At 42.1% G+C, this 25,773-nt stretch overlaps 1 protein-coding gene across 4 annotated transcripts in view; it reads left to right on the top strand.

Annotated features, from left to right (window-relative positions):
• SGCD (sarcoglycan delta) overlaps positions 1-25,773 on the top strand; it is a 356,822-nt gene that overhangs the window by 7,065 nt on the left and 323,984 nt on the right. The window contains exon 1 of one of the 4 annotated variants that reach the window (XM_052816478.1): positions 20,144-20,248. The exons of the other annotated variants lie outside the window; for them this stretch is intronic. The gene's annotated coding sequence lies outside the window, so the exon portion shown is untranslated. Of the gene's footprint in view, positions 1-20,143; positions 20,249-25,773 lie in introns of those variants that run through there. 4 annotated transcript variants of the gene reach the window in all.

Consider the following 25,773-nt stretch of genomic DNA (forward strand, 5'->3'; position numbering starts at 1 on the left):
ACGTATCCAGTAAGAAAAACTTTCGAAGAAAGTAATGGATTTTCAATGAGAAGCTCCTTTCCCTAAGTATTACACAATTTCCCAGGCTCGTTGGTTGTATTGACAGTGCACTTAATTTTCCGGTGGTCTTCGTAGGGAGTAGCTAGTACCGCAGAAGAGGCATTTTGGTCTGCAGCATTAAGAACGCTGGTTGAAGTGTCTTTGCTTTAGCGTTTGTGAATTTCGGGTATAATATGTAAAAGGCAAAAAAGTCGGATAGAAGTATATATCGGACTATGAAAGGGTGCAAAGCCCATGGATCCAAGTACTTCCTGTTAAGTCAACTTTTAAAACGGGCTCTCCCTAGACAGCAGGTCACATTTTTCAAGGGGAGAAAGGATGGGTGAAATTGAATTGTCCAAATTAAGTCAAAATGAATTGCTTAATATTCAGAGGGCTTGATGAATGAACCATTAAATCAACACTTGCATAGTGTCTCATTGAAAAGAAAAATGAACAACTCTCAGTTGTGTGCTGGGCAGAACAGGTCAGCCAGGGATGTTACTACATTAGTGTGCTGAACTGAGTCCTCCTCCTGCTAACAGATATATTTGCTCTGTGACATTACATGGGCATGGGAAGGAGCTCTTATGCCCTGTGCATCTGCTATAAATGACCATAATCGTCCCAGCTTCATATCAAAGGAGAGAAATCTTGATTATGTTTTATTTGGCATAAATTAACATAATTCCATTGACTTCTCGTGTTGATACATATCTGTTGACGATCCACTCCTGTATTTCAGACTACTTTTTTTTTTTTTAAATTTTATTTTTTAATATATTTTTGAATGCCAGTTTGAGGAAAAAATTATACTGATAAGTGGAAAAATAAGAGTCATTATTTTGGAACAAGCCAGGCAAGATTCCTTATAGCAAAATCTCTTTTGAGAGCATCACCTCTCAGTAATACAGTGTGTGAACTTCGCTTCTAAACCCTTTGATTAGCATAGGTACAGCTGTTGCAATATGCTGGTTGCCACTGAAAAATTACCTTTGTCTTTGCCCCTTGAAGTCCTTGAAATTCTTGTGTTGGAGTGCACTGAGGATGTTGACTCTATCCTTATTGTGCCTTCTGGAAACTTCTAACACTTTGAAGAATTATACGCCCCTGATGTTTTTCACTTGCACCTCTTTGCTTTTGCAGGTAACTTAGAATAGCTAATTTTGCTTAAAGCTTTTAAAACTTAAGAAGTGACAGCTCTTTTGTTTTGTGCATTCAAACTGAGTATTACAAAGAGGAAATTATGGAAAGACTGTTTTTTTGGTTTTTTTTTTTTTTTTAAGCTCAGAGAAACAGATTATCCAGGCTCCAGCTGAAGGTGGGATTGTAAATTGACTCATGACTTGAGGAGGCTCCTTGCCCACATTTCATTTGGCCGAGAGAGAGAGTGTCTGTATGCAAACCGTCAGACAGGCAGGGCCATTTATTCAGGTGTTTATAATTATATAGAAGTGTGTTACATAACGTGGTCTGTTGCCCTTTATTTAAGGTGATGTGTGTGGACACAATCCGTGTGCAGGGATCCTCTAGGTGATGGGTTATGACGTGGGTGCAATAGAAGTCGCTTGAATGCATAGGGATCTTTATATCATTTGTGATGAAGCAGATGGACAAGTAGGTGTGCTTCCCTCACGGGAGAGGAGGTTCTGGATCTGGAAGTGCCTTTAGATAGTGTCTGATGGTGGTGTGCATTTTTCAAATGTTTTGCTGTTCTTAAGGGCCAGGGTAGCTGCAGATATTTTTGTGCACCAGCAACGCCTGGTTAGATTAGTCTTCGTTTGCTTCTAATCATCCTCAAGAATAAAAGAAGTAAAAAAGTTTTTCTGAAAACCTACCGTGCGTTGCAAGGTTACCCTGCTGCTTCTGTTCCCTTGCTTGTTATTTTTCTTAGAAATCATAACGCATTTCTTCAGTTCTTTTGATAAAGACTTGAACTCAAGCTTGCTGGGAAGTGGTCACTCTATGTTGAGAAAGTGCTGGCATCTTATTGACTTATTTTGGGAATACTGGAGAAAAATATAAAAAGATTCACTTGCATTGATTAAAACCTCCAGGGCAATCTTCTAACACTGCAGTTCTCTAGGTGAAAAATTAACTTTCTCTGTTGTCTACTCCTGCTTTTATTTCATTTGTGAGAATCCCAGGCTCTGTTATCAGTTTACATCGAGTCCCTTAGGTGTGCTTGAAGTGGAAAGCATCTCAGTCTAAAAGCTCACACACACTGTTGCCCTTGGAGTCCATTTGTCTCTGGCCACCAGCAGATACACCTCGATACCATCGACCCCCAGAACAGTAATGGAGGCAGGATTTGCCCCAGCCCACGGTTCCTCACCTGGGAAAAGTTTCCTGAGTGGTTGTCAAAAAAATAATTAACAGCCGCTTTGATGCTTTTCCAGAGGTTTAGGCAAGACAGCACTTTAGGTGTAGCTTAATGACAAACTTTGATTTATGAGGTAACTGAAAATATTTGAATTTTTGGATGTGGAGTGAAAGCATAGGAGCTTTCTGCATTTCATCTGCAGCTTTCCAGCACGACATTCAGCTAACAGCTTGTGTCTCATTGATTTTAATAAGAGATTTTTGCTGAATATGCCTGGAGTAGTTTGAAAACATGTCAACTTTTTTGGGTCATAGGTTACTAAATACAGTAAAGAACTTTGCAATGTCTTTTAAAATAACCTTGAAAAATCTTAGGTCTTAACTACTTTTTACACTCCCCGCTTGCCCTGGGTTTAAGATGGACCCTATGGGAAAGCTGGTGTTTATTTCAGTTTGGGGCTAAATATTGAAAAGAAACAAAAAAATGCTTTTCCCAGGCCACTGATCAAGGGCTGGTATACGTATGTCTCGTGTATCTGTGTGTTTTCCCTGTGAATTCTATACTTTCTTCCCCTCTACCTCAATCAGCTGTGCTCAATAACAGCTCACCTGGATGTGGCTTGTATCTGACTTGTTTTGAAATGGTTCAGAAGGATCCCTTTGACATTACCAGGCAATGGGTCATGCTTGAAATCTTGCTATTCTGGTGTCAAGCCTTTTCTACACCCCCCCCCCCCCCTTCATTTCTGACATTTTTAGCTGCTGTTCTGTTGAATTTGAGTAGAGCTAGTGAAAATGGATGTGTTGGGGGGGGTGTGCCTTTGAGAAATGGGGGATCTTGCTTTTCACTAAAGATGGAGCACTAAGGTGATTATCTGCTCATCTGCTCAGCAAGGGAGGATACTGCTTCCTTATAGAGGTGAAAACTTCATAAAATCTCAGCATTGCTACTCAGTTCGGCCTAAGAATCTGATGGGGACACTGGGGTTTTATTATTTTTATTTTTTAATTTAATGATGGTTTTAAGAATCTGGTGCTGCACAGAAAGCTCCCTGAATCTAATGCATGGTGAAGTGGTAAGCTGGTAGTATTGGGTTATGGTAATATTCCTGTTATTCCCCCCTCCTTGTCCCAAGGGAATGGTAGGGTTTGTCAGGTTGGGTGTTGGAGAACTACCGTGACTGCAGAAGAGCAGTGCTGGGACCATGTCCAGGGAGATGTTGTCTGATGCTGGGATGAGCCAAGATCTGCTAGGATCACTCCAGCAGCCAAAATGTTGGTATAGTGTTTTTATCCGTTCCTTGCGTGGAAGATGCGAGCAGTAAGACAGGCTCGTTTCTTCTTTGGAAACATGGCAGCCAGGGCTCACCATTTAGTTAAAACCTTTCCTGCTTTCTCTGGAGGTTTGCCTGGCCGATAGCTGTCGTTGTCCCCCAGCTGATGTACTGGTTTCCACACGTAATCAGGTACTTGCACTGTGGGGGCTTGCAGCAGCCCCGTTACTGCTGGGCAGACCTGCGCTCAAGCCGGAGTGAAGCTACAGCCTGGCTTGGTGCACATCTCTGCCCACCGGTGAGGTGGGAGCGCAGGGCTGAGCAGATCTCCACGGCTGTTTTTCCTTTTTTCTGGTATTAGCCTGAGAAATAAAGTTTGTTCCCTTGTAATACTGCCAGGACTGAAAGACCTCTTGCTGTTATTCTCTGTAGTGCTTGGGTTGCTCAGCAGAGGGAGAACAGACCGAAAGATGTGTCCAAATCCAAGCAGCAGCACGCCTGAAAAAATCTCTTAGATCGAAGTGCTTCCTAAATATTCAAGGAGCCTTCCTGAATATTTAGGAAGAAATGCTGGAGTTGGCCTTTGGTGACTGAAGCTTTACAGCACATCCAGAGATAAACAAAACAAAAATCCCAAAACCAAACGCCTTGAATTAGTTGCAATTCAAGCAGCAAGTAATCCACATGACTCATCTCCAGGCCAGATCTTTAACTGTTGTAAATCAGCGTAGCTTTATTGACTTCTCCAGCACTGCGCCAGTTGTGCTACTAGCTGGAAGGCTGGCCTGCTATTTTTTTGGGGGGGTGGTGAAGTTTGAGCAAAATATTGTCACTGAATTTTTTTTTTTTCATTTGATATTTTTTGAGGATGCGAAAGGTATTTGGTTAAAGAGTAAAATCTGTGCTCAGGCAAATAGAGAGTATGGTTCAGCAGAGACTTGCTCCCCTGTAGCATACTGTGCAGAAATCCAGGAGAATTAGACATTTGTTTTTTTGTCAGAGATGTCAGATTAATGTGATAAGAAAACAGCTGTTAAAATGCTGCCAGATAAAAGCAAGGTGATGAGGATGAAGGGGGAAAAAAATGATGGGAAGTTCCCGCAATTGGATTGAATAAGGCAGTGTGTTGGAGACCTGGCTCATTCCCCATCTGCCACCAGCCCGGTGGGTGATGTGGTCGGCTTCAGGGCTGTGTTCTTCAGAGCAGGGAGTATTAGTGCTCTTAGACCACTTAAATCAATGAGGTGCCATTTACTGAGGCTTTTAGTAGGTAGAGCAGATTAAGCCGCTCACCCTGGTAGTGCGAGGAGTTTAAGTGGAGTGGGGCTCCGAACGTTCTCCCCTGCTTGATCAAAGGGCATGGCCTGGCTCTGCACTGGGCATTTTCTAAATAAATGGAAGTGTTCTTTTAAAGCATGAACTGAGAGTCTGCAGAGGGTGACGATAAGGGTCTTAACCCTCTTTTAGACAGGGAAATGTGCCCAGCTGGCAAATGTGGAGTGTGCTACTCGGAAAGCAAAAAGAGCATCGTTTGGAGGTGCCTGTAAGCCAGGGATGAATGTCAGCCTCCCAGGGAAGGCGCTCTCGTCTTCTGCACTGGCCTGTAAAAACAAATTCAAACCAGAGCCAGCCCTGAGTTCCCTTTCAAATTCTTACTTGCCCTGCAAAAACCGGTTATGAAGGGTCTGCATTTCCATTCCTGTTAGAGACCGATCTCCACCCTTGCTTCCAGCCTGGCTCTGCCAGGTCCTTTCCCAGCGCACAAGCAGCCTGTATCGCCTTCACGCATCAGCTGTGCTCTGCTAGGAGCAGGCGGTGGGGCGATCATATCGAGCTGATGCTATTAACAGCGGGAGAAACACCTCTCTCCTGAGGAGAGTTCATCTCTGCTGGATAATGAGCTCTGTTTCACTCAGGACTGAATTGCTGCTATACGGATCACAGCGAAACACAAATGAGGATGCAGCACTGGGCACTTCCTACAGCCTCTCTTATACATAGCAAATAGCTAATTAAATGAGAGCTGTCTTGAGCTGTTGGGCTGCTGCTAGCCTGACTTCTTATAGAAGAATCTTGCGCAGTTTGTCTTGCTCCAGTAACTTTTTGAAGTCTTTCAAAACTGTGCGTTGCAGCAACCCCCAGCTTTTCTTCTGACTTTTAGACTGTTGCAAATGTGAGATCTGAAGATCGGAGTTGGGGAGTGAAGCTTCAGCTATACTGAGAGTTGTCCATGTATGCGTACAAAATGCATAGCTATGGCGTGGGGTATGAGAGCTTTTCCATGACTTAAAAAATAACCTGTAAATCTCTCTGTTTATATATATTTGAATTTCAAAATTGTTTATGCAGAAAGCATAAACTTTTTTTGGAGTGTCAGCATGGGCAGCCTTGCTCCTCTTGCAACTTATTTTATGGATATAAATGGGACGTAAGTGGATTTTCTACCTTCTGCTATTTGTCTGAAGGAGGATAAAATTCACTGTTGTTACTGTCACGCTCAGGTAAAACAGTAACCCTGAATTTTAGCAGTTTTACATTATCAAGTTTACAGATATTCCAACTTTCAAATGTCATCTTTTAGTGTACATGACTTCTCAAACAAGTGAATCCAAAATAAACTTTAGCGCAAGAATTATGCCTTATTTAACCTGACTACTTTTAATTTTGTTTCAGTTCAGAAGACCAAAGAAGAATCATAGCCCTTACAGAGTATAGTTCAGTTTTCTGCTTACACATTGGTCCTGAATAGCTGAATTATTTTGGAATTTTGTTCACAGAGCTTGCACTAGCATTTTGTAGAAAATCATTAGCTGTATTACCGTTCCAGTATAGGCACTGGGAAATCCACTTTTATCTGTTCCTGCTTAACAGAGTGTGCTACAAAAGGCTTGCCTTGCATGTACTGAAACATGATTAATTTTGGGGGGGTAATGATGAAACTGCAGCGCTTTGATGATAGGTTGATTATTTTACACTCTGCCAGAAATGGGTACTTAAAAGGAGATATTAGATCTGAATGGGATATTCAAGAGCAAGTTATAGGTTTGGGTTAGCTAATAGGGAAGAGGCCAGTCCTATTGCCACTGGTGTCAATGAAAATACTAGCAATGGTGTAAGGCATGCAGAAATTAATTACCAACAGATGATGATTTTTGAAAGTGTGAATGAAAGATTTGATGTATTGATTGAGTTGTCTGAAAACCAAATCTGTTAGATACTCACTCTTTTTTCCTGTTCTTTGTTCCCCTTTTTGTCTGACTTCAGCAGCAGAGCTCTTCAGCTGCTGAGCAACAGGCACTTCTAAATTCCTCTGCCCAAGTTGGTATCTCTTTGACAGTTATGGCATGGACCCTTATGCAGGCTGATGTTACACGCTTTTACATGCTTTAATTTCACCCTTTGAAAATAATTTTGAAGATGGGCATTTTATTTATCGCTTTAGACAAGAAGCACCTACGCACTAATTCTTGAGTGTTACAGTAATGACGTTTTCTATTAACAGGTATTTCCTGAAAGAGCTTTGTGAAGTCAAAGGTGAATGACTTTGAGTAGCGTATTTAACAATCTTCTTATTACTGACATGGAGACTGTTATAGTTATTACAGTTGAGTCAGAGAAGTGTTGCAGTTAAACTTTACCATAGTTCTTATTTTCAGCTGCACTGTTAGGGAAGGTTCATGTCCCATGGCTCAAGTAAGAGTTTGGAGGAGGGAGGTGGGGTGTATGCGTTGTATAGCTGGTGTGTCCTAGTAGAGATGGGGGGTCCTTCAGCCTTCTTCAGTGTCACCACCTTGTGATGTGCTCTCTTACAGACTTTGACTTAACCCTGACATGGTCCTCTGCCATGACTTCTTGCTTATTCTCTCTGGGCTGACCTTGTTCTTCATACTGGATTGGTTAGACTTCTCCTAATAATGTTTTTTACTCTGGTAGTGATGTTGTGTGTTTGGTTTTTGGTGGTGTTTTGTTTTGTTTTGTTTTTTCCTCTGCTAGTGCAGGCATCAGTCAGGATGGTGGCAACCAGTAGTATTTTCCCTCTCCAACTTCCCCCAGGAGCATGCAGGCAGCTCAAATAGGCTGAATGTTATGTTGTTATATTTGCACAGCTATCGATATCTGCTGATGATGCTTGGATGTTACCTTGGGGCACACGAGCTGCAGTCGCACCTCTGGGCTGTGGCAGACACGTGTCCGTGGGTCCCAGGCATCTCCTGATGCAGTGGGGGTTTTCAGTGCAGGAGCAAAGAAGGGGTCTGTACTGGAGTTTGAGGAAGACAAGCCTTTATCATAACCAAAGGGAAACACCCGATAGTGCCTGTGAGGCTGAGCTGGTATTTGTGAGGAAAGTACAGGCAAAAAGTATGGCTTGGTGAAAATCAGAGTCTGTCTGAGAGAAGAGCAGAAACTTTGGGAGTAACCTGCTTTGCCTTTCTCAGACTGCTCTCTTCGTTACGTTGGTGGGAGCTGCATGTCATTTTGTCCCTGGTTCCCCCCCCAGTATTTTACAACACGTTTCCAAAGCCAGAATGTATAATGTTGTTAAACTAGCAAGCGTGTGTTACTCTGTCAGTGTTTGAGTCTATCTTTACAGCCGAAGAGTCTATTATTTTGGTATCTAAATGGCACACCATGAATAGTTTTAGTACATGAGTATATTGTTAGTAGTCTTCCACTCTGTCTTGAATAGTGAAGCTGTCTAACTTAGAAAATGAAAACTGGTTTAAAAATGGGGTGGAGACCATTCTCAGGGTGGCTCTAAAAACCTGGGCTGTGGCCCCTTTTAATTGGCCACCATGGAAGTGTATTTGTTCAGTCAGTCTTTTGAAAAAATGATGCAGCATGGAAGCTTTGTAAATAGCAGAAGCGTTTCTTACGTGATTTAGTGAATTAATAGTTTCTATGTAGGAGCGTTCTCAGCATCAGAATGTACAGTAAGTCATGACTTCCATCATTCTACTGTATTTTGGTTTGTTCATAGAGAAGAGGCATTAAGAGAGATTGGAGAGATTAATGAACTTAAGTCAGAAATGTTTCCTCCAAACTTTACATCTTCAGCAATTGGTAGTTACTCATGAACACGGTGTGAAAAGCTATGGTGGCAGTGGATACATTGCTTCCAAAGCTTGGTCCAAAGGATGAATGTGCTGCTGATGGTGTAACAGAGCAGCTCCATCCTTACCCATTGCTTGTCTCAGGAAAACAAGGGTTGGTTTTAAGGTGGGAAGAGGCTGTTTTATAATTAATCACACAACCCCCCTTGGTCTTCATATGCTTCTCGTGCTGTGCAAGAGTGTTCTTAGAGGAATCAAAATACTTCTTTTTTTGGCCCTTCCATTTACCTCCACTTATGGGAAGCTTCTTATCTGCTTGAACCCATGCTTGTAACTTCTGATCTGCTTGAATTTGGCTTTTCAGCCAGCTTGGACCTGCATCTATGAGCTACAACAGCATAAATTGTCTAATGGACTCAGGGTGCTCTAACCCAACCTGTGTATAATATCTGGTATTTTAGATGTCTGTCTGTTCAGTGCTGCGTTTAGTACTTCCTGTGTGTATTCTTATACACAAAAGTTGCTTTTGCTTGCAGCCCATAGAGAGAAAAAAAACATAGAAGGTGCAGCTTTTCAGATGGAAATAGAAAATACAGTGTCCAGGTGAACTTGGAGCTGCCCTTTTGGGATGGGAGATGGCATAGGTGGCTCTGGAGAGTTTTTTCTTTTCTAACTTATGAAGCAACTTGAATCTAACCTACTCCATAATTTTAAGCCTCATACAATATTTCTCATTTGTTGCTCTAATAACACTACAGGTAAAATTTTATGGCACATTGTGAGCTGAATGGTTAACTACTTGTTAAATATCTTTGCTTCCAGGGCAGATGGAAATGAGAGAAGTGTCTCTTACAGATCTCAGCCCAATTAATACAATTTATCTAAACATGCTCTGGCTTATCCTACTAACACTTCACAAGAAAGTAGAAATTGTCCTTACTATGTTGTCTACCTCACAAGAAAGAAGAACAACTCGGGTGGTCAGACAAAAGGCTCCCATAGCCCAGCATCCTGTCTGTGATACGTATCGGTCATGGGTGGTTGGACTCTTCTTCAAGCTGTAGGGTCCCAATGTACTTCTATTCCTGATGCATTCTTAACATATAAGGCTTTTCACTGTTTAGAAATAATTTTGCTCTTCTGATCCATCACAGTTGCATGTCTTTGTACGTTTCCTTTTGAAGATGCGATAACCAGAAATATATGCGTTTTTAAGATGCAGATAAATCATGAGTTTATTTTCTTCTATAATGGTATTTTGTATATCAGTCTTGATACCTTTCCTGAAAAGTTCTGAAATGATTTGCTTTTTTTTTGGTTGCTGCAGGGCTGATGTTTCTGGAAAACTGTCTGTAATGGCTACATCTCTTTTCTGTGTTAGAACAGTTAATTTAGAGCCTGTCAGTCTATGTGGACAGTTGTACTCCTTTTTTTTCAGTGCAATATTTTGCATTTATTAACATTTAATTTACTCTGTCATTTTACTGTCCAATCACAGTGTCTCGAGACTCTTCTGCAGCTTTCACGTCAGTTATAATTTTGCCTACTCTTAATCATTCTGTTTTGTCAGTGAAGTTTGGCACTTCATTACCTCCCTCCCCCCTTCTCAGACCTTTAATGGGAATATGGACTAGTACAGGTCTCAGCACAGACGCTGAGATGATGCGTTAAGAGCCTCCCATCATCGTGACAAATGATTCTTTTTTCTTTCCTCTATTTCTATTTTTTTTGCTAGCTGTTGATCCTTAAGATGCCCTTTCTTTCTCTCCCACCTTTTTAAGCCTACCTTTTTTAAGGCTCTCTTTAAGATTGAGACCCTTTGCTAAAGGGTTTGGGAAAAGCCATGTGTACTGCATCAGCTAAGTGCATATCCCTGCATACCATGTCACCTTATTCATGTGCTTGTTAACTCCTTCAGGGAAGTCTAACGGATTCATTGTGCATAACTGCTGTCTGCAAAATAATCTGACTCTTCCTGGGTATATAATGCACCCGCTGATACTATTCTTTATTATATTTTCTATCAATTTTTCTATCAATTTTTCTTGTATTGAAGTTAAACTCAGTGGTCTGTATCTTTGAACATTTGGCTTTTTTATGAAATGTTCAATTGTGGAAAGTCAGTGAAAGAAGTGGGATATGTTTTACATAATGTTTTGTGGGTAGTGTATGGTTTGTTTTGTGGGGTGGTTTGTTTTTTTTTTTTTTTTTTTGTTCCGCTCTGAACTGCAACATTACAACTTTATTCAGAGTTGTGGGATCAGAATGAGGAATCATGAAAATGACGCATCTGCATCACTGATATGTCACCATGGTGTTATCGTGTTACACTGCATGACACTGCCGAATTTCACCATGAAAATTTTCAAAGCGGTGCCCTGAGGTTTACAAGATAGACTTTATCAGTGGTAATAAGCTTTAATGTATTTATTGTGAGGAATAAATCGAACACTAGAACTAATGTTGACTGAAACCAAATGTTGTATTACAGTTTTAAGCCATTCTTATCTGCATGCCCAGCAAAGGAACTTTAAATGTGTTTCACATTTTTAAGGTACCAGAAATAAACTTACAAGTTGGGAAGAGACTTTTATTTTACTCCCTACATCTTTGTTCATTGCTCTACAAAACCCTAACAGAATACCAGTACTGCAGGCTTCTGATGCCAGCATTTGTCACTAGCCTTGTATTGTAACTCTGTTTTATGGAAAATTTAATGTTAGAAGCTTATCTATGTTCTCAGCAGGAGAATCTGAAATATATATATATGAAGTCTTGTAATGAAAAGCAGTGGGAGAAAACTACAGTCCTCATAAATACCCACCTCAGAAGGGGCTGGCTGTTATTCCCGAATCCTTCCTTTTGTTTTGTACTGTTGCTCTCTCCTGAAGCACCAGGTCACGGTGGGTACGTGTTCCTTGTGACCTTATGTGCCAAGGCTAATAGAGCTATCAAACCTCTCTGCCGTAGCAGCAGAAAGCATTTACTCGCTAAATTGTCATCTTGTTCACCAAAGGGCAGGGAAAGTCTTGTCCAGAGGTTACAGGACCATCAGGTGTAAATCAGCATGGTCTCCAAATTTTGTCTCATCAAGAATTTTCTCTCTGGTCCACAATGGTGACCTTGCATTAAAAAGGGGCATTTGTTGTAGAAGTACATACTATCCTCTTAATGATGAGACCTGGGCTACCTGTTTTGGCAGGAAGCAGATTTTTAAGAGACTGATGTAATAGCCTCAAAATCCTGTGATAAAATTGAAACAGCCAGTCAGTGGATGACTTCCACATAAAATTAGATTATAATTCCACTTAATTTTGTTGTTCTTCCTTCCGTTATTTCTGGGATTTGCTGTGCTTCAATTGCACACCTGCAGTTAGAAGTGAGACAGCTTTTGTCTTTCACGGACCAGCTGTGATCTCAGTCATGAGCCATCCTGGGGTGGTGGCAGCTGAAAGAAATAAAATTTCCACGGTTCCAGTCATTTGATCCCCAGAAGGCAGAGCCCTGAATGTGACAGTAGCTCAACACGTTCTTTGACGTTGCTCCTGGTGGCAGGACTAGAGCTTCCAAATGCAAACTGCCCGTGTTGCTGTCCTTGTGCCGTTGTTCCCCCCAGACTGAGAGGGATGGCTCTGGTCAGTCCTCGCTATGCTGGGTCACTCCTGGTCCAGCTCAAGCAGCCTAATGACATTGTTCACCATGTCTTACAGCACCTGAAATTCCAGCCTAGGTTTTCTCCAAATGGGTGGCTGCTCCATGGAGCATCTTTCCAATCGCAGATGCCTTAATCTGGTGGCAAGAAAAGAACCTTTCTTTTTTCCTCCATGCATCTCTCTTACTGAGTTGCTTGAGCTTTCTTGGGTTTGCACTCCTGCTTTTCCTCAGCACCTGAGAGGGAGTCATGGGTTTGTTTTCAATGAATTCCCAAAGATGGAAGGGAAGTTAACAAGAGGCCATTGTGGATCACAAGAAGTTCAACTGAGCTCAAGATACAGAAGAACCTGCAATCATTAGCATGCTTTTTATGCCTCCAGCCAGCCAATGTTTGCCTGCTCCATTTCATTCCGGAGCTAATCACTTGTCCTTATGCTGTACTTCATGATCCCCCTAGAGATGACCACTGCTTTAATCGGCCCTTTGTACTGGGGGGTGGAAGTACTATGTGCCAGATGGAAATAAGTCCTGAAGTGTGACACGTTCTTGAGCGACGTCAGTTAGAAACATGTTTCAGAGAAACAAGGGTAGGCAGCTCGCCTGCTTCTGAGGAGGTCTACAGCTGTGTGGAAGCTGAGAGGAAAGAGAACTGACCTGTTGATCCGTTCGTGGAGATTGAAAGCCCACTTAGAGTTTGTAGGATTGCTTGTCCAGTCGGTTCATGGCGCTGAAGCCTTGCTGGTGCTGCAGTGACTTGGAAGAGAAATAGGTCCCAGGAGCATTGGCATCTCTGTGTGTGAAGAAACCATTCAGCTTTGTGATGGCAGATGGAAACATTTACGCATTTCACTGGGGAGAAATCACTGAACTCTTATTCCCGTCATTGAAATGGCTTGATTTCCCACTTTGAAATAGGTGTGCAGGGCTGAGTGGCTCTGTGTGCGCTTGCTTGTTCCAGGCTGCGCTGCCCAGCTGTTGGCCGGGCTGGGGCAGTGCCCTGGTAGCCGCCGCGGTGGGAGGTGTGTGGGATGTAAGGTGCTTCTTGAAGGTGTTGCGTGAATATGCACTGTGTGCCGGCTGCTGGAAGGTGCCTTCGATCACAGCCGATCTCGCTGGGTTTCACTGCACTTGTATAAATAACAAAATCGTTGCATCAGGTTTTTACACAGCAGGGCTGATATTGGCAGTGGTACCTTGTTAAAATGAAGGACTGTCTGTCTTATTACAGATAATGTGAGCCCATCCTGCATTTTCTGCTTTCTGACAATATACTGTACCAGATGAAGTCCAGTGAGAGCTATGTGCAAGTTCAGTCACTTTTAATACTGTTTTTTCAAGAACTGCTATGCCTAAGAGAGTTTTTGTTAGCAGGGGGGAGAGGTGAGAGTTTGGTGCTTGCTTGCTTTTTAAGTTGTACAATAATGGAAGAGTTGTTTCAAAGGATAGACGTGCCAAGGACAGAAACAAGGAATTATGAAATCTGTCTGCAAAAACCAGTCATCAATGTGATATGCATCGATGATATCTTTAAAAAAACTTCTGTGGTTTTGTTTGCACACATCTTGTCGGCATGAAGTTTGCTTTGTCCATGTTTATGGCAAAGATGTATCTCTTTCTATATATTAATTTTAGAGGCTGAAATATCAAGTATATGAATATAGCATGCTGCAGATAGTAAATTTTGACTGTAAGCCTGTAGATGGTTCAGAGTATCGTGTACTTTACTTACAGCATCGCTTTTTCCAAAAATGAGAGAAAACACTTGAGGATGTTGTTACTACAGTTAAGCAAAAAATTAGAAGCAATATCAGGTGTCCAAATCCCCGTAGTGTTAACTGAAAATCAGATGGCCAAGAGCTGTAGTCGCATCCAAGTTCAGATATCCAATTTGGGAGCCTCAAGGCCACATACAGTCGCTAGAGGCTCCACAGGGTGATTGAAAGCTCTGAATTTAGAGCCTGATTCAAATATGTGAGCAATGAGGTTCCTGACTTGGAAGTTTAGATTAGCTGCCTAGATTGGATTGATTCTCCACCTCTTCTCTCTGCTTGCCTTTTGCGTCTTTGAAAACACCATTTCCCTCTTCCTTCCTCTCTTTTTTTATTTCTTCCTTTTGAAAATTATCCAGGATTAGTTAGTGATAATGGATATGGATAATGGATTCAAGTGATAGAAGATCTACTTAAGGAAACTGAAAATAGAAACACTTTCCTCTGTATTGAGAAATTGCATCTTGTTTCCATTTTGAGCCTTGGTGGATCTGGCTTTGACTTCCAGACGCTGGAACCCTTCTAGATGAGGGAGCCCTGTAGTAGGAGATGTACTTTCCGTGTGCAGGAATTAATTAGGTGTAATTACATTCCTTCTTCACCTCTTCACTCAAATTAAATATCCTTAATTCCTTTACTTTTATCAGGCATTTTATTCAGATCCTGATTAATAACGAAGTATGGTAATACTATGAAGCTGTTCCAGCTTTAGTGTATTTTACAAGTAGTGTACCAGTGCTGTGCACTAGTGGTGTACCTAGCAAATGTGAGAGGGGTGGGGGACGCTTTCAGCGTGGGGTCTGGCCCTCAGCACTCCCTATAGCTGTCATGGTTTGAGAGGGGTTGGGGGTCGATGGACATTCAATATTGATTGTGCATTGGAGAGTCTCTTCCCAAAGAACTCCCAGTGCCGTGGGGTCAGTGATTGTGAGCAGCTCCCAAGGGGAAAATGCAGCACTTGCTGCAGGGTAAGCAAGGGGAGGGAGGATATCGTGGTAGTTTCCTCTTATTTTTTGTCTTTTTTGTCCTGACAGTGGCATTGAGGCACTTCCCAGAAAGAAATGGAGAAAGATATGAGTTGGTTTCTTTTTTTTCTCAATAGGAAATAAGGGCTTTTGTTCTTAAGGTTTTGGGTTTTTTGGGTTTTATGATCTGTAATGGCAGCAGTTTAGACAGTTGCTTGTGCTTTGAAAAAGTGACCTCTTGTTTGTAATACAAGACAGAGCGTAAGGTCGTGCGCTGAAGGACTCATAAGGATTTGTCCTGTAAGCTGGGAGCTCTGCAGTTAAAAGCAACAGAGGAGTAGGGCATGTATTGGCCAGTCCGTGAGCACTGTCTAAAATTAAGCTGTGGAAGGTCAGAGATAGATAACAGATCAGGTGAGGCCTTTCTGGTGATGACAGTGGAAGTATCACTAGTGATGTCTCCGCTGGAATAGTGCTGGTATTCGTAGTGACTCTCTCTTGAGAAAGAATGAACCTAAACTGGTCCAGGACCACAGAAAAGTTGGTGGCATGATGAAAACCCTGGAAAGGAGCCCTGACAGGAGATGAGTAAGGGAAAGTGAAAGCTGAAAAGAATCTTGATCACTAATTAAAAACATACTGGAGGGGAGTACAAATAAGGAGAAAAAAAAAAAAGGCAAATAAGTTAAAGCAAAATACTGGAGGAAGAATAAAAGATATACTTTGGCTGTGAATCAATTTGGACTAGAAATGAGAAGGAGGACTATAATTAGCAGAGCAACATGCTTTGAAGAGTGGGTAATGGGGTGTATGTAGTTCATGGGAGAGTTAAGGGAGACAATGGCCCTTAGGAGGGCCCTGCCCTGGAGGGTTTTGCCAGGTCTAAATAACATGTTTGTTGACGTATCTTCCAACCAGCAAGTGGGTGGCTTTTCCACTTTCCATTCTCAAATTGCATATTTTTTTCTTTAAAAAAACCAGTTCATAGCCTGCAGTGCTTTGAGACTACATTGTTCTCCTTTACAGGCTTTTTTTGTCCATCCACAAAGGCCAGAATTGTTTTTGCTGTGTACAACTGTGAGATTAGTAATGATGCTGTTTTTGACTGGGGAGAACCAGAAGGGAGTAGCTTCTCTGCCCCAGCTTACCTCTGCAGCTCGGGCTGTCTTCCCAAGGCAGCAATACTGTTCTGGTTATCCCATTCCCTGTAAGAACGGAGCTCTTCTTCTGTTCGCAAAGCCAAGGGGTCCTTTTCTGTTGCATTCATTTATTTTGAGTGGAGGCAGTGAAATCCCAATCTGCTTTTGTGTTTTGATAGGACTGGATGACAGAGCCATCGTCTTCAGGGGAAGAAGGCTCAGATAAAGCAGCTCTGGCTTCCCATCCCTGAATTCTTCCCTGCACAGTGCTCTGTCCTCTGTGGTCGAGACATACTGTATAAGGAGGCAAAAATCAAGATTCCTGAGCAGGCTGCAAATCAAACAAACCATTTCTCAGTTTCCTGCCTTTTTTTTCCTCCCCAAAGGATACAAAGGCATGGAACAAGCCATGCAAAAACTGATTTGCATTTCCATTAAAACCAGATAAAAACAGAAGTGAAAGTTAATATGCAGCTCTTTAACGAAGCTGAGAGAATGACAGCATCACCATTAGGATCACAGAAAATAAAGGTCAACAGGCAGAAGATATTTGGATGTCAAATCAATGGCAATTACACAGAAGATGACCAGTCCATCCTCAGGTTCGCTTTCTGTGTGCATCCTGATTCATGCAATTTCCCAGCATTTATTTTAGCTATGCACATGGTTTTTAATCTTTTTTTTTTTTCCAAACTGAGTTAGGCTAGAAATACTGTGCATTCCTTTCAAGAAGTTTTTGCTAAGAATGCCTGGTGTTCAGTGAATAATAATGATCAATAACAGGAAATGAAGTCCAAGAGTTCTCTGTTTCTTTGTCTAATTAACCCTGAGAATTAGCTCCCTGTGTTACTGCTTTCTCAAACAGGATGAGTGAGGAGCACAGGTAGCATTCGTACTGACACGGTACAAGCAGCTTAGAACATGTTTTGATTGCTCTTTAGTATTTTGGATCAGTAGTACTTTTTTGGCAGCATCAGATGTGGGGAATGCATAATCTTTCTGAGCAGCCAATTAAAATAATGACTTGGATGGCAAGTTCCTCTCCTTTTTCCTCTAGTGTATGGCTGTACCCTTCCTATCAAAGAAGTTGTATCTTAATTGGCAATCCCCCCTGCATCTGCTTGCTCCATCACCCCCTACAGAGAGGCGCAGTGCTTAATTAAAAGGGAGTTTGTGTTTGTTTATCTCTGGAATTTCACTTGTGCTTTTGTAGAAGTTTCAAAGGCAGATGAGTTTATAGAGACCTTACTAAGTAATTAATCCTGTAATATTATTACTTTAGGAAAAGAAAAAAAAAAAAAAGCTGAATTCATTTGGGATGAGAAGCTGCCCCAAAGTTGTAAGACTTCGTATGTGTGTTGGAAGGAGGAGTGTGGTGAGACCCATCAGAGGAGCCAGTCTTCCTAGGAGGGTGATATGACCACCACAAAAAGTGGAGTTCTTGCTGCACCAGTCCTCTAATGTGTTTCTCCTTCTGAAGGAGAGGCTGCTCCTGGAAGTGGCAAGATTGATCTGCCTCCAGAGAAATTTTAGCCTGTGGCCACTCAAATGAACCTTTACATTGGGGAATGTTTTGCGGTCATGAGACAAACTGAAGCCGGCATCTCATTACTTCTAAGCCTATAGTTTTATAACTCAGTGAGTCTCCGGCACTTTGGAGTTACGCGTCATCTTTAACTCTCTAAATTACTTGCAGAGGACTATGAGCTTTTGTCATCAAAATTTTAATTAAAATCACTGCTGAGGTGTGATGGGATCCCCTGAGACAGATGTGAATTTCTTCACATGGCTTCAGATACCAGTGGTCTGGAAAATACTGCTCTTCATTTTAAGAGAAAATGAGTGAATGAGGTTCTTGGGAGACGCATTTTCCCAATGCCATAGCTTTTTTGCTACCTCGTATCCTTCCTCTTCTGTTCAAAGGAAGGCAGGTTGCCGGGGATCCACTGGCTGGATGTTGGGAACTGCTTACAGCACAGTCGTCCTCCCAGGGTCTTGCTAGGATTGCACTGACCTTGGGCTGGAAGAGCTGCTGCTGTACCCGTCTCTTCTCGGGCCAGGTTCTGCTGCAGGGTTCAGCTTCTGCCACGTAAGACGTTATATGGCTTCAGCTCTCTGTGAAGAAGAGGGGTGGTTAGTATTTCACACCACTGGGCTTTAGAAGATGCTTAAAATCAGTTGCTAAAATGTCTAATCATTCTGAGTTGGGTTTCTTCCCTCTCTTTTTATTGGCCCTGCCAGGCTTTAGCCAGAAGACTGCTTAAAACAGTTGCTTATTTGCCGAGGCTGAAATAAGGGCAGTGTAAGCACAGTTGTGACTGGTAACAGCAGCACATACATATTTCATATACCCATAAGGGACAATGTTGTAGTTTATCTTATGTGCAACAATGCTAACATCTTGTGATCAGAACCATGCTACGTAAATGGGTAAGGAGTAGTACTCTGTGACTGTGACTGCTCTGACATTGTTTGAAATTTGTGCAAAGTTAGAAATTTCATTTGAGTAGAAAACTGCTGAGTATCCGGGATTGACTCAGTGATGTTCTTTCACGTCTACTTGCTGGGTGCTTGGCACAAAATAGTGTGTTTTAGTCCCTTCTAGACTTTGGCAGTGCTGAACCATGAGCACAGCACACTCAAGGGAACAAAATAAAAAAAAGAGTGAATTGAATTTATGCTGGTGGTATGGGCCAGAAATAAAGCTGCTGGATAGATTACTGGGAGTTGTGGTACTTATCCTACCTCCACTGGCTCATTAAATATGATGAACCTAAACAAAGAAGGTCACTCTCTTGCTTTCCCTCAAGTTCAGAGCGATCTGGCTAAAGTGGTCCTGTGATGATCTGTCTGACGTGTGGTTGGAGCGGGGATTGGAGCATGAAGTAGAAAGTCTTTGGATATGTTGCACTCTAAGCTGCGTTTCTGCTCCCCTGAGCCAGAGGCTTTAACTGCATGTCTAGTGTAGTTAGTGCAGAGGCAAATCAGTCCCTTGATGTGCTTGCTTGGGTGGGGGAGGAGGAGGTCTGAAACCGAAACATTAATTGCCTGACATTTTGGTGGTATTTTTAATTTGTTTGTTTGATTTCTGGCATTTGGGGGGAGAGGGTGTAAAGAGAAGCTCTTTTGGAGTGGCAGTACTACAAAAGGAATAGGAAACCATCAAACAAATGGATTTTCTGTTTGCTCTGTGCACTCTCCTAACGAAACTGAAAAGCACACGTTAGACTCATGAAGATGACCAGTGAAATTGTCTTGACAAAGATTTCTGCAAGGAGATCAAATTAAATAAGTTAGGCGAGAGTGACTGGAAAGACCCTACCAATTACCAGCTTCCTCAACCTCCTTACTTAATTTTCTCACAAGCTAATGTGAGAGGAGGAGGAGGAACACGCTTTCATCAGAATGCTGCGCAGGAGAAGAGGGTTGCTATTAAAAGCCCAATAATGACTTGTATCAGTTTATGCAGATTTGCACTGCTGGGTTACTCTGTGCCTGGCACTTGGCAAAGCACAGATAACATTTAAATCAGGCAGTAAGTGTAATTAAGTACTACCCTTCAGCGCATCTCTCCTTTTAAGACATTTTTATACACCGTGATTTAGAACATGACAATTGGGTGAGATTAAAGCAGCAAATTGTGCCTATAAAACAAGCCCCGAGAATAGCAAGGGACTGTAAAATTTTATAAAGGGGAATACAGCACATGCCTCCAATCCGATAAAACTTTTGTGAGCTGGGAGATTAACTGTGAAATACAAATAAGATGATACAGTATGCGTAGCATTCAGATAGTAAATTGCGTGTTATTGTAACAACTTATTTCCTCTACCCAGAAGATTTCTTACTTAACTTTTCCAGAAAATCTCACCACATGAATGATTCATTAACCACTGGAGGTGTGGAGAGAAGGTAGGAAGTCAGACAGCAGTGATGTCCCTCTAAAGAAAGCAATAGTGTAAATGTAGTGCGAAAGATCATCTGTGCTGAAATATATGCAGTCAAGCTTGTGATTGGTTTCTTCCCCAGCTTCAGGTGAGCTGTATTTGCAAAGGGAGAAAAATTCTTACCTTATTTCAATTCCTTAATAAGACCCATTGGAAGGTTTTCCTGAGGAACAGAAATGTTGGGTTATGTGAAAAGTCTAAAATATTGTCTTCTGTGGTACTTGGCGGTGTTTGGCCGTTTGGTTTCTGCTGCACTTTAAATGCATCTGAGCATCTTCATCAGCTGCACTCGGCACATCTTAAAGAAAAGGCTCTGAGCCTTCTAGAAGCAGATTCTTACTTGGTTCGCAATTCTCAAACCTGGTGGGCCACAAGTCACCTTGACAAATCACACTGAAGGTGTCACTGATAGTAGCTGAAAGGCAGAAACTCACTTGGTACCCCTGCTCTCCGTGGCTTCTGCTGTTCGTGAACTGTTGCCTCTGTGTTAAGTCATCGCCCTTCACAGTCTTTCTTAATGATCTCATGTAGTCTCCCTTCCTTTCATTCACAATAATCCTACGTCATTCAGTCTTGCGCTGTTTTTTTAATTGATTAACATAATTGCCCTTTATTAAGAGGCATTGAGTCTAAATGTATTCAACTTAGATGTCTGGTGAAGGGATGCAGAACCCAAAAGCCTGCTTGTTTCTTCCCAGCTGCATTAGTCATAGAGAGAAATTGTGTTGCTTTTTAGACCATTGTACGTCAGTCATGCTAGAAGAAAGATCGTGCATGTGGAATGGGGGGGAGGATGATGGCTGGCTTCCTTACTGTCTGATATTCTCTGATCACCTCTGCTCTGCGTAAGAAAACCTGAACAACTTTATAACACTTAATTTTAATGATGTATGATATAAGGAAATAGCAAAAATGGAAGAAGAGGTTTAAATTATTCTGGAGGACAGTATTACTATTCTGTAATAGGACAATAGGGTTTTAAATGCTGAGCAGGCACTGCATTATGAACAAAATCTAGTGCCAAGCCATGGACAAATAGCAGAGTGAGGAAGGAAATGGAGAAGAAACAAGTGGGAGCCTCTGATGAAAATGCAGCTGCATTGACAGCTAACCATTTCGTGGGCACATGTCATGCTCAGCCCTTGTTTTGATAGGGGGGATGTTTACACACTGTGTGTTGGTTTTATGCTTGACTTCCTTTTGACTTCTTGATTTATTATTCGGTGCCGTATTTATGTTTGAGATTGTTTTGATATTGTTAGGGAGATGTCAATACTTCTGAATCAACATTAAAAAAGTTCCGGTATATAGAAATGTTGACCTTTTCTTCTTGCTTGGTTTGAAAAGTCAGTTCAAAATGGCAAGATTTCTTACAGAATGGAAATTCCCTTTTCTGTGAGAGGCAGGTACTCGCAGCCAAACCAGGTGCTCTTGTCCCACCGGTACACTGTTCCCATCTTTCCTCACGCCCTGCTCTCCCAGGGAGGATGGGAATTTGCTTCTCCATCTCTTGTTGCTACTGGATGCCCAGAAAGGTCCTGGATGGGTTCACTGCCACAGCTCTTGCTGCGTTCACCTCAAATCACAGTATCACTGGCTCACTGAATCAAACCAGAACAGTTAAAACATTTCAAAACATCTGTAGGAAGTCATTAGTGTAGAAAAGATTTTTGAAAATGGAAGTCCCAAGTATTCGAGACAGTGTTATGACAAGCTGTCAGTGAACAGCGTGTCGCTCCTGATCCTGGTGGGAAGGCAGCTGCCTCTCGCACCCATTGCACCATGTCTGCTGCAGGCAGAGCCCTGATGAACTTCAGACTGGATTTCAATGCACGGTGTATCTGGTTTATCTTGGACTCTTAATTTGCCCAGTAACTGAGTTCACAGCTCGTTGTGGTGGTGCTCAGGGGAAATTTTTTCCCATGCGATGACCAGTTTTTGCCCATCCTACCATCCACGCTGCTTTCCTTTTTGTTTGAGTGAAATGAGTCCTCAGTCTTCTATTAGACATGTTCTGTCTCACTCTGTTTTTGATGAGGATGAACTGGTCTTTGGGATTTTGCCTCTACTGGTCATACATATTTTAGTGCCTATAGTCTGTACGAGAGAATTAGGCACGAAGCCCATAGTGAACTTCCGAGTGAACTGGACCATAATTGAAAGTGCAGCCTGAGAGTTGCCTACACTGACTTGTTTGACTGAGACCAGAATCCTTTAGTACTTCATTTTTTTCTGTATTCCCCCCCCCCCCCCCCCCCCCCAATTTTATTGGTATCTCTTATTGCATAATCTGCCTTTCGGAAGCATGAGCTTAATTTTTTGCATTAGAGGTGGTAAGGAGTAAGCACAGAAACCAGTGGAATATTTGTGCTATTTGGGATGGAAAGGCTTCATCTAAAAAATTTGACCTATAAGCTGTATTTGACGTATCTGTGTACTTTGGTATTAAGATTTGTTTTCTTATTTGAATTGTTTTATAATTGGTCTATTGGGATGGCTGTGCTTGTTGATTAAAAACCGAAAAAAGCAAAACAATGTATTTCCATCTCAAGGTAATGCTCATCATTTTTTAAGTTTACATTTAAAGCCCCAGAGAGTGAGCAAAATGGGCAGAGGTTAAAATAAAGTGAATTGCTCTGCTTTAACTTCGCCAAAAGGCGCAGCAGTAGGAACACCAGTATTCCACCTCGGGTAGGGATTTGTAAGTCCAACTCTGTTAACATTAATGGGAGTTAAGCAAGCAAATCCGCTGCCCATAGATGGGAAAAATAGACCTATTAATTGAAACTGCTGCTCAGCAATTCAAATGGTTATTTTCAGCTTTTCCTAGCAAGCATGCGAATGCTTCTGTATTCATGAATACATTTTAATACTACTGGGATATGTTGGTGCTCTGGCTGTGACTCCTGTTTAGATTGAAGAGCTAAATGCAGTTGGGGTTGTCCTATGTTGTCTAGGCTTTGTGAGGAGGTACCGTACTGCTTTTCCTTTGTTGCTGCATCAATGGAGCTTCTGACTTGTTGCGAGTGATGGACTTACTGAAAATTCACAATGCTAATGTGTGGGACTTCACTCCAAATAACTCTTTTTCCCCTGCCCCCAAGTCCCTGCCTCAAAGTATTTTATGGCTGGTGAGGACTTCTTGAAGCTGATCTGTTGCTTGAGGAAAGGCTTAGAAAGCGATGGGGAAGTTATGGTTCTGAACAATGCCAGTGTCGAATTGACTAGCACACTGGTCATTGCTTTGCATATAGCAGTGATTTGTCAGGGGTTATTGCTTAATTAAAGACTTAATTAACTTAGATCAAACATAGCACTTAAATTATTTTTAAAATTTAAGAGGATTAAGACTAAGAATACTGATGGCTCAGGTGTTCTTTGGCTGCAAAGCCAAGAGCTAGTATAATTTGTAGTTGTGAGCTGGACTTGTCTCATACAAACCATTTTTGTTCTCTCTTTCTCTGTAATACTGTACGTTTTGGCAGGTTTTTGTCCTTTGAGATCTTTCTGCATTAAATAATGTATACCATTAAAACTTGAATAATTTATATAGCTTGGTTAATAGTTGATTCATGGATTAGGTAAATATGTACAGCAAGTGTATGCAGGGCACGGTGTAAAGTCAGAATATGAACTTAGGGAAAAAAGTCTTCCATTCTGAGGTCAGTGTTTGAAAGCTGCTGCATTAAATCTTCCTGCCCCTCCCCAATCCAGATAAACGCATTTGGTGGTGTTAAAAAAAAAAAAAAAAAAAAAAGGTATCGTGATGTGGGAGAGGAAGTTTTTTCTGAGTAATTCCCTTTACTGTCTGCATTTCAGTGATAAAACCTCTGTTCAGTGCTAGGTTGCGAGTCCCTAGGAGTTGACAATAAATCATTTCACTTAAAGATGTGCTTTACTACTTAAGGGCCTCACTAAGACTGAATTCTGTAACCATATAAAAACACATTATCTGTTTCTGGGAAGAACAATGGCAACAAAGTGTGTTGCTAGGTCTTCTCTTCGGGGCTAGATACTGCTGTGAGGAACTGGATACAGAGGAAGGAAAGGACGTGCAAATGCATAAGGTATTTGCATTCTTAATATGCTTTCTTTTTCTTATTAAATAAGAGAAGTAAAATATGTTAGTTGAAGTATTATGATATTATCATATAATACCTACCTACTGTTGCAAATTAAAGTGATGTTGCTGTTCTGTAATCTGTTTTGAAGAAGCTGTATTTGGAAATATGGGTCATTAAAAGCCCAGAAAGCGATCCAACAACCCAGACAAATGTTTCAGCACACTGTGGTTCCTTGGATTTTATTAACACTAGGTATTACATATCCTTTCAGGACAAAATTATTTTTGCCTTGGAATCTGTGATGAACAAGTCATGAACTTCATGGTTCTCAGGTAATTATGCTTATGTCTATCTGTCTCAAATGAGACCCCCTTTAAGTGGCTTTCATGTAAGATTGAAGCCAAACAGCAGTAGGTTTGGAGAAGCCTCTGGCCCAGTATCTCATGCTGTCCTTTCTGAAAAAAATCCTTCCTTGTTGCATGCAAGCTAAGCATTAGCATCTAATACCTCTTTACATTTGAACATATCTATGCATTCATGTCTGGGCAATAAGACTTTGGCAGGGAGGAGAAGAAACGAGTATATGTCTCATCTCAAAGAAACCTTGGAACGTGAGAGGATAGAAGAGGCACTAGGTGTGTTGGGAGAAAGAAAGTGCAGGGGGAAGTCGCTTTGGAATTTACACTGATACCATAAAACCTGAAAAAAGAAATCCCTTCTTGTGCTGCATGGTTGCTCCTCGGGTTGTGTCTCTCTGAAGAGCCATCCGCCTGAGCCGGCATCGCCTGGGCGTGCAGCGCAGCGTCGGGCGGGCGGGCGGAGGTTCTGCTGTGCCGTCGAGAGCGAGCCACTAGCACAGGGCCAGTGTTAAAAGCCTCAGCAATATGAATGGCTTAAACGGAATTCCTGCCTGGAGAAGTCTGAGAGAAGAGCGCTGCAGGTTATCCGTTTTGTTTTCAAACCATACTGTCGTGGTTTAACCCCAGCCGGCAACCAAGCCCCACGCAGCAGCTCACTCGCTCCCCCCTTGTGGGATGGGGGAGAGAATTGGGTGAGTGAGAAACTCATGGGCTGAGATAAAGACAGTTTAATAAGTAAAGCAAAAGCCACACACACAAGCAAAGCGAACCAAGGAAATCATTCCCCACTTCCCATGGGCAGGCAGGAGTTCAGCCACCTCCAGGAAAGCCGGGCTCCATCACATGTAACAGTTACTTGGGAAGACAAACACCATCACTACGAACACCCCCCCTTCCTTCTTCTTCCCCCAGCTTTAGACGCTGAGCATGACGTCGTATGGTCTGGAATATCCCTTGGGTCAGTGGGGGTCAGCTGTCCCGGCTGTGTCCCCTCCCAGCGTCTCGTGCCCCCCCAGCCTGCTCGCTGGTGGGGTGGGTTGAGGAGCAGAAAAGCCCTTGGCTCTGGGTAAGCGCTGCTCAGCAGTAATGAAAACATCCCTGTGTTATCAACACTGTTTTCAGCACAAATCCAAAACATGGCTCCATACTAGCTGCTAGGAAGAAAATTAACTCTGTCCCAGCCAAAACCA

The sequence above is a fragment of the Harpia harpyja genome, chromosome 20, assembly GCF_026419915.1.
Source record: "Harpia harpyja isolate bHarHar1 chromosome 20, bHarHar1 primary haplotype, whole genome shotgun sequence".
NCBI classification, from domain to species: domain Eukaryota; kingdom Metazoa; phylum Chordata; class Aves; order Accipitriformes; family Accipitridae; genus Harpia; species Harpia harpyja.